General features: G+C 49.9%; 1 long non-coding RNA gene and 1 pseudogene across 1 annotated transcript; one reads left to right on the top strand and one right to left on the bottom strand.

The window, feature by feature from the left end:
• The first annotated feature begins 6 nt into the window (after positions 1 to 6).
• LOC122171172 lies at positions 7 to 3213 on the top strand. Its single transcript, XR_006171923.1, has 3 exons — positions 7 to 216; positions 640 to 2441; positions 3127 to 3213. It is a non-coding gene; the product is annotated as an uncharacterized LOC122171172 (long non-coding RNA).
• A 1049-nt stretch (positions 3214 to 4262) lies between these two features.
• Positions 4263 to 5507, bottom strand: LOC122171171 (annotated as a pseudogene).
• Positions 5508 to 9415: the final 3908 nt, after the last annotated feature.

The raw sequence follows: 9415 nt of genomic DNA, 5'->3' as shown, positions 1-9415 counted from the left end.
GTCTCGAACAGGGGTGATGGCAGTGACCACACCATTTCATCTCGTCTCTACTGCGATGAAAGAACAACCTGGGCTATCCTAATGGTTGGTTTCACCCCAGGAAATTCAGCCAAATCTCATCTTTGTCTTTTGTAGTGAATTCCACAAGAGTGGGACTCATGGTGGCTATACAAGCCAGTAAACAAGGCGTTGCTTGTGACATATCTGACCCATCAGGTAATTCAGCAGGGAGTGGTGTCTTCTTGCCAAGCTGTGGCAGGTGGGTGCATGCACTTCACTGCTGGTATGACAAAGCTGAAGATGCCTGAGGTGTTTGAGAGCTTTGAGATGGAGAGTTCTTGACCTAAGGAAGAGCCCTTTGGTTCTTGCCTCCTTGGGAAAGGGTGGGATTGCTGAAGAGAGAGAGAGATCTTTGAGTGATCTGAGGGGTGTAGGAAGGGAGCTGACAGGTTTAGGGTTCCTTTGCTGTGCTCTGCCCAGGCTGTGACAGTGCTGGGGTTTGTTTTTGAGTCACGCTAAAGACAAAATTAGAGGGTTTTTTGTGCAGCCTGAAACCCTGCAACTCTGCTGTAGGGGCTGCAGCCCAGGGTAGGTGCCCTGTCTCCACAATTGCTGACCACACTCTTCCCTTCTCCACAGTGACCACGGCCAGCCCCTGAAGCTCCAGTCATGAAGGCCCTGTACGTCATGTCCAGCGCCATCTGTCTGTGCTGCCCATGGCTGTGATGGGTGCTGCTACCTCATGTCCCCTCAAATTGCCAGGCATCCAAGCTTCTCCTCCTCCACCAGCTCTCCACTGGCTCCAACACCTTTGCCACCTCCCATGTCGTGTGGTGGAAATGCATGGTGCTGGGGTGGGCCCAAACTCCCACCCTGACAGCAGGCACATTTCCAAAACCTCTGCTCACTTCCTCATCCTGCTGGCTCATGAGAAGATCCTGTTGTCAGCACAGCAGAGGTGGGATTGTTACAGGCAGCTGGAAAACAGCAGGGGAATAAGCATTTCCCCCTTTGGCTGTTATTTCTTGAGAAATGCTGTCTGGTGAGTGTTTAGTCAGGGCCTGATCCACTGATGGAGCATCTGGGGAAAGGACCCAGTCAGCCCTGGGAGCACAGGTGAGGGCAGTTCAGTTGTATGATGGAATGAGGGGAGCCTGGCTGCACCTCTCTTAGACCTCATTGAAGGGCTGACCCTGCAGTGGGCAAGGATCTCTGGTTGGAGATCCCTCCCTTGTGGAGTTTTCCCTGTGAGCCTGGATCTTCAGAGACAGGTGAGCACTTTGTCTTTGTAACACCCTTCTGTTGCGCTAGTCCCTTTGTGGTTACACCTCCTTCCACTGCATTGATCATTCTGATTGTTACAGACCTCCTCTGCCCCTTCCCACCTGTAAAGCAAACAAGGTGATGACAGAGCCTTTATTTGAGATATAGGTGCTATAGAACAGGATATCAAAGAAAGAGGAATCGACTCATCCCTCCCAGCAGCAGTTTGGCAGAAAGTGGTGAGCTGAGGAATGCAGCCCTTCTGCGTTTGAACTATGGTGTGCTGAAAGGTGAAAGGGGGCTGAGGGGTGAGGGGAGGAGACCTGTGCAGGCTGACTGTATGTGTGCTGCTGGGAGCACTGCTGAGATGGAGAGAGAGGAAGACTCCCCCCACTTGAGGTACTCGTGTGCTCGTGCAGTGGTTCAGGCTGTGACCTGGCAATTCCACTGCACCACCCGTCCTGCACTGTCCATGTGCCACCTGCAGATGTTGCCCAGCTGTTGGGCAACTCGCTGTGACCTCCCTGTCTCACTGCTGCCTTGTGCACTGGACTTCACAGCATCTTGATGGTGAGTAGTGGTCCTCTGGAGATGCTGAGCAACAGTTGTGAGCTGCACCCTTTTCCTGGACCAGTATCCCAAGCCCTTCTCAGCCCAGAGCTTGTCTCTCTTTCCCTGGGGTTCTATGGATAAGTCAGCAAGATGGGACTTTACCAGCCAGGTGGTTTCAGCTTCACCACCCAAATGACAGCAGGGCAGTCCTGCAGCTCATGGCAGCCCTACAGCTCTGCTCCTTTGCCAGGCTGGAGAGCTGAATCAGCTCCGATTCTACAGATCCTTCCCTGAGTCCTGCTTCTAACCACCGATACTTCTGCATCCTCTAGGCCACATCAGGACTGGAAAGAGGAGTAGATATCAGGCGGAAGGATCTGGCCTTCTGCTGGGTGATAGCCACCTGCGTGGCCTGTTCCTGCTTTCTCTTTTCCCCAGGTGGCATTGTGCTTCCCAAGGAGTGCATGGACCTTTCTGATGGGAGTGAGCAGCAAGGAACCGACTGAATCATAGAATTGCAAGGTTGGAAACGACCTGTAAGAGTCTCAGCTATAGAGGTCCTATAAGGGTCTCAGCTTCCTTCCTGCCCTGCGCTTGACTGAGGGACCCTGCGACCAGCTCAGGAGGTAAGAGGTGGCCGTGGGCCTAGCTCTGCCAGCTTTCACTGCGAAAGGGAGCAGTTCAGGGAAAGACACAGCCTGGGTGAGCCTGAGCTTTACTCTAGCATCTGAGGGAGCTGTGGACACGACTCATAGAGGTGTGGGTCAGCTGTCGCTATTCAGTGTTCTTAAGCAGCCCAGCTGTATCTCACAGGCTGTAGTCACAATTTCTCTTCTTTGATGTCAGGGCTCTTGGGGCAAAACGTGCCTGGACACTGCCACACATTTAATGCCTTTCTGTGGTGCACACTGGAGGATGCAGAATTGGCTGGGTCTGTGATGCTTTATGAAGCTGGTCTGACCTATTTCAGAAGCAGTGAGAACTCTTCTCACCTAGTCTAACCCTTAGAGCAGCATAGAGTGACCAGTGCTACCTGGGGATAAGTCTTTTTTTCTACTTTCTATCCCAAGTCCTTCCCTTTCCACGGACACAGCAGAAGTGGTCCTTCAGAGCTGATTTACCCCTGCACCTGCTGTGTTTCTTTTCACTTTTTGTGGATGAGCAAGTACCCCTTTAGGGATGAGCATCTCTTTGCTCCATCCATTTTACAGCTCACAGTGGGGTGCCCAGAACACCCCACAGTTGTGGGGAGCAGCTGGCGCAAGAGAAGTAAGTCCTGAGGCTGCAGCAAAGATTTTGGGTCATTTGCAGTGGCTCAGTGGGACCTTGCAGAGGCAAAAAGCAGCTGGGGATGTGCTCTACAGTTCTGTGCTGGTTTGCAGGTTCCTCAGGAGTGGTCCTGGGTCATCTGGCTTCCACCAAGAGTGCTCCTCTTCTCTCCACAGATGGCATCCCAGGTGCTGTCTGTCTGTGGTAGGTTCCAGAGCAAGGAGACCTCTCCGTGCCATCGCTGCACATTGATTTCAGCCTGTGGCACCAACACTGGGACACATGGATGCTCCAGGAAACAGCTGTGAACCCTGGGGCTGGAATAAAGATGCCAAAAACAGCGTAGAAAAAAAAACAAAAAACAGAGGTAAGTCTCAGTTTGTGCAGGAAACACACCTGCTAAGGTGAAACTGTTTTTCCCCTGTGTATAATCAATGGATATCAAGATGTTACAATTGTATAATCAGTGGATATCAAGATGTTACAATATAATCAAGAGAGTTAGGCAAAGTGGGCAATGATAACAAAAGAGAACAAAATGGGAGGCTTACCCTTTGGCTGGGCTCACCACAAAACACCGAAAGAGGCGATCTCCAGAAGAGATCTTTCCCCTCTGGTAGCCAGCTCTTAAATAGGTCTAGGAGGTGTGGAGCCTGGCTCCACCTCTTCCGGCAGCAGAGGTGAATTGCCTTCACCTGTGCTCCTCTGGCTGACTCATGGCTCGCCTCAGGTGATCAATCAGAGGTTCAGGCCGTGATTCAGTAGTTCCCATTACACCCTGCAACCTAGCCCTAATTCCAGGAATCAAGCACACCCCACACACCACCAGCTGGGACCATCCAGTGAGGTTTGTTTTGGATGCTACTCTCCAGCACCCATTTCGAAGCAGCCACTGTGCTTCCCATGGTTGCTGCTGTCCTGAGCCCTTTATAACCTCAGTAGCCCCTGCTATAAGGCAGCATACTTCAGAACTAGAATGGCGTGGTTTTGTAGGAGGGAGCAGGGGGTTTGTACCAAGGAGCTGCAGGACATCCTGGGCACAGCATGGCAAGATGGGAACATCCACTATGTGTTTGTGTTGGCTCCACAAAACTGCACGGGGGCACAGCATCTCTAGCAAGAAAACCTCTGCAACTCATTCTGCTCCCTTATCTTTTTAAAAAATGACACGGTCCAGCTCATTTTGGCCATGGGACACAGCAGCTCTGACAGCATCCCAGTGCTGCCGCATCCCACTGCCTGCCTCTCCGAGGGGCCAGGGCCGATCCAGAGCAAAGCAGCAGCTTGGTTCTGCATTGGAAAGTGGAGGTGTGTGGAGTGCTGTAGGTGTGCTGGCTGTGCCACATCGCCATGGGGTAGAGCTGATGCTGCAGTGAGCCCTTGTGGGATGTTGGTGGTGCCTGGGGTTTGAGGGCTGCTCAAGCTGGCTGTCGCAGGGCTGGGGAAAACAGGGATAACAAAGGGGATAATGGAGAGAGATGGCTTTGGTGGGGCTGCCTGATTTTTTAGGTGCTCTGGAGTTGCTGAAGTTCATCAGGAAATGCGGCATCTCTCCCTTGTAAATGTTTGGGGCTGAGGCACTGGGGTGAGAGTGGAATGGCATGGCTGGGTCTGGAAATGATGGCTTTGTGTTTGGCCAATTCTTGGTGGCCCCTGGGTGAGCCAGTGCCGTTGCTCCTGCCTTCAGTTTCACGGACAAAGGGGGAAACAGCCTGCAGGCCCAAGGCTGCCTCATCCTGGTTCCACTTGGCTGTGGGTGGTATGGGGCTCTGTGTCAGTGGGCTGAAGCCGGCCCCAGGGGGCACCCAGCAGGCTTTGACAGCAGCAGAGGTGGCTGGCTGCAGGCTTTCTCTGCTCCACGCTTTGGTTCACAGGTCTTGGGCTGCTCCCAGTCGTCCTCCATGTTCTCCAGTTGTGGTTCCAAGAAATCCTTCAAGTTGGAGAAGTATCCCCCAAAGGGGTGGCAGCTGATGTGTTTCAGCACCTTATTGCATTATGTATGAAAGAAGCCGGTGAAGACAGCGGGTGCAGCCTCAGCTCTTGGGTAAGGCTGTCTGTCTGTCCTCCCAGGGGAGCACTGCGATGGGTCCTGCCTCACTCCAGCCTCCCCTGGATGTGTCCTTCAATCCTTGTGTCTCTGGGCTCCTCTGCTCCTTGAAGTGGGGGTTGGCTGCCAGCTGTCTGGGCTCTGGGTTGGGGTGAGTGCTGCTCGCTGCCCCATTGCCCTCCAGGCAGTGCTGTTAGTGGCAGGACTCTGCCTCACTCACCTGGGCCAGCTGCTTCTTCTTGGCCAGCAGAGACATGATGGGGTGGTTGCCTTTGGAGTAAAAGCTGGAAAAGAGGCACTTGCAGGCTTCAGTGTGGGCACAGCAAGTGCCAGGACACCCCAGAAGGGCTGTGCTAGGGCCATGGGGCTGGCACATTGCTCCACGGGCCAGCCTTGCTTGTGGGCCTCTGTTTGGTCTTCCTGGGTGAGGGATGCAGCCATCAGGAGGTACCCAGAGGGGCAAATCTGTCCAATACATCTTTGAGATGGGGAAGAAGAGGGTACATATCTGAGAATACCTCACTGGTGTAAAAATGTCAGCACTGATAGATATCTGTGATGGAAACTTGTGTGAGAGCAATAATTTAGTAATAAAATAGGTCAAATCCTTACGCTGAAGGGGGCTACCTTACAAGAACCATTTTGTGATTTTGTTTGACAGTTTTCTCTGCACTGTGTGGATGGTGGAGCTGTGATGATGTAATCCATTTCCAATTGTGAACTAGATGGCTCTAAGAGCTGCTGCAGTATGATGCATGTTGGCTGACTTTAAGCTGAAACGTAATTGCCACTGAATATCAATGTGTGTGGGAGGATTTTGTTTTTAATTCTGCGATTTCATCCTTGCCCTATTAGCAGCTAAGAGGCCATTGTTTTCCCAAACCCTGCTTTGCTGCTAATTGAGGCTGATGGCAAGTGCTGTGCTTTGGGCCCTTTGCTTTTAGTTTCTGTGGCCTATGTACCTTGGAGGGTGCTTTCTTTCACTTTTTTTTTTTTTGGTTTGTTTGTTTGCTAGCCACCTTTTCGGTAGATAAGATTTATTAGGGATGTTCTTGCTTTCCTGTTGTGGCTATATGTAGGTGCTGGACCAGGGGAGTTTATCAGAAAAGGGAAGGATTTGCTGCACTAATTGAATTGTAGCCTTTTAGACAAATGGAAGTTAAGGTGCTGATACTGCGCTGTGTAGCTAGAGAACTTCCTCATGAATAATCTGGGATCTGATCCCCAGTTCCCAATTTGAGTTCTCCATCTGTTTATACCCATGTTGGAGCAGACCTGTATCTTGTAGGCAAGATCTGGGCAGTGAAAAGCTTTGGGGATGTTGACTGGCCATGTTAGTATATGAAATGTTCAGGCACGGAAGGAAACAGCCAGTTTACAGCTGAGGAATAGTTTGCCTTTCCTCTTAAATTCTTGCACCTGGTTTCTATGAGCACTGTTACCCACTGCTTGCAGTGAGACTCAGCACTGGGTATGGGGGGGCCTGGTGCTTAGCAAGGTGTAACTGCAGCTCTGCACTGAAGCAAACTGCAGCCCAGGAGTATCACAGGAGCTTGAACATCTGGTGTGTGCTAGGTTTTAAACTGTGCATGCTTTAATGGTACTGGACTTGTGGGCTGCCACTCGTTCCCTTGGGAAATTTCTGTAAGACTGTTTAAGGATGTTAGGACTGCCAGGTGGCCTGCATGCCCTTCTGTCAGCGATGACTATTCTCAAGGCATACATATAGGTAGAGTTATACATGCCTTGTTCTCTGTCAGGTTTGTTTTTCAAGTGAAGAGACAAAAAATAAATCGGGCGTTTTTAGCTTGGATCAGTTCCTTAATGTGGTGCAGTGCGTGGTCTCATACTGAGAAGGTGATGGCTGAGCAAGGCTGGGGACTGCTGGTGCTCCTTAAGAGGGCAAGGTGCATGCTGACTTGTGCTACTGGCTGGAGCTAGCAGGTCTGTAAATGGCTGTGCTGAGGGGTCAGGCCTTGCAGAGAGCTGGGGCCAGCAGCTGGGAGACGACGGCTTCACAGCCAGCCCTCCTGCAGATCACCATGACTTGTGTTGGGCTGCAGCCTTGCACCATGCCTCGGGTTAAGCAGGGGGCTGGAGGCAGGTGATGTTACTGGGTGGGAACCACCAAACCAACAATCTTCCACGTTCCTGTGCTTTGTACAGGCTTTGGGAACTTGAGTTTATTTCTTTTAGAGTGAGTTGCAAACTTGTGCAGTGTCCAGTCTCCAGTGGTTCGGTCTGTCCACTCTTAAGTCAGTGGGAGTCTTCCTGGTAGTTTGGTTATTCAATGTTCCACAAGTACCTTCCCTAAATAAAGTTATTTAGCTGTGGAAACATTTGACTGTAGGCCAGCAGGCTGAAAAAGTGTGTGTAGAGGGGTTTGTGAAAGTACCTTGCCTGTTAAGGAGCCTCTCTCTGTGCTGTGACTGCTTCAATACCATGATAAAAATAATATAAAGGATTCTAATAACTAATGAACTTGTTCGTTAATGGATTAAGTGTTGTCTTAAGGGGAGCAGTTTGAGTCCATCTAATAGAAGTTGGCTGGAGGTGTGTCCTATGGCTGTGACAAACTTTGCTTCATAATAGCACGTACTTTTCAGTAGCTGCTTGCCGTGCTGTAATGCGGTTGGAGTGGGAGAAACAGAGCACTGGTCATTTCCCAGCAGATAGCGATAAGTTTCCACTCAGTCACAATGCTCCATGGTCTGACAGGTTTATAATTATCATCCGAAGATTGATGTCTCTGAGGGGACTGTAGAGATGTGCAGCATTAAGAAATCAGTAATCATTCTGTCCTGAAATGCAGTTTCTGTACAACATTATAAATGCACATCAAAGATTTGATTCTAGGCTTGTCATCCCTCTCCATCCTTTCCTCTTCCCTGAACTCCCATGTTCAACATCCTTCACGGTGTCAGAAAAGGGACTATGTGACAGGACATTTGTTTCCTGATGGAAAAGCAGGGATGGTAATACCAGCACCATTAAACTTGTTTAAACTTGTTAAACTTGTTGTGTGATCTTTCCTTTCCCGACAGTGCTGTTTTGATCTTGGGAAAGTTGTTGCAGCCCCCATTCTGAAGGGTCAGGCTGCCTTAGGACTAGCGAATGACTAGGGCCATTAGCGACACAGACATCAACATGATGGAAGGCAAATGGCGTTCATTGCAACTACACAGCGGCTTATATAGCCTGCGTGCTTCGTCTACACCCCTAAAGCATGCATCATAAATCCACCACAAAGCAGGGGAGGTCCTGACACGTCACATCCCGATAACCCCGCTTTACGCCTGCTACAACAGGAAAGTCCCCTTCTTCTCCCTGCTAGATGAGGATGATGAAGATTCATGCGCTGTTTCTCCATGAAGGACTCTGGAAGGGCAGTGTTAGCTATGTGCAGAGTTGTGGTATGTGCATATTTCCCTTTCCTCCCTCTCCCTCCTCTTTCAGTCCTCATTTAACATCACAAATTTGGCCGTCAGGTGCTGCCGTGTTCTGCAGCACTTCCTTCTTTCGCTCTGAGTTCTCTCCAGTTGGGCCTGTTTTTGGGATGCTGCTGTAAGTAATGCTCTGATCTGGAGAGCTGGAAACCTCTATCTCAGAGCACAGCTGTTCACAGCTGGCAAATAATAGACTGTATGATGGAGACTGGGAAACTACTTCAGTTTCTCTGTGGAAGGCTCAGCTATACAGCACGAGGTTCTGAGCTGGTCCAGTTTTGCTCTCACAAGGAAAATAGAGGATTGGAAAAGGAAATGCTGTTACAGCAGTAAGAATGTGCTTATCTATTGACTTCGGTGGGCCTTGGCTAGGATCTGCAAAACGCCTGACTAAGAGTGCTAACACTATTGCCTTACTGTTTGTGTTCATTCTTCCTCTACGTTTTGTTAGAATGGGTTGAAACATTTTTTTCAAGTGTAATTTAGAATTGTAGAACCATTAAGGCTGAGAAGACCTCTGAAGTCATCTAGTGCAGCCATCACCACCATGTCCACTAAACCATGTCCTCAGTTTAGGCAGCTCAGCTGCTGACTGAAAAGTGAGACATTCCTTGATGATATCTTTATATCTTACATCTGCTGTATTTGTTATCCAGACCTTATTTGATGTTCTGTTTTCTCAGCTACCCCAATAAAAACTCAACTTGGGGAGGATGTGGTAACTTGATTGCTGCTTTTTACTGTCCTGAGAACTTCTAATGCGTGGATATTCACCAGTGTTTCCAGTTCTGAGATGGGGAGAGGAAGACAAAAGTTTTATTGTGTTTTCCCTTCTCAG

Source organism: Centrocercus urophasianus, unplaced genomic scaffold (assembly GCF_019232065.1).
Source record: "Centrocercus urophasianus isolate 14NV4802_14NV808 unplaced genomic scaffold, USGS_Curo_1.0 seq_84, whole genome shotgun sequence".
In the NCBI taxonomy this organism is placed as follows: domain Eukaryota; kingdom Metazoa; phylum Chordata; class Aves; order Galliformes; family Phasianidae; genus Centrocercus; species Centrocercus urophasianus.
Note: the sequence above shows the minus strand (reverse complement) of the source record. Positions and strands in the feature narration are given on the sequence as shown.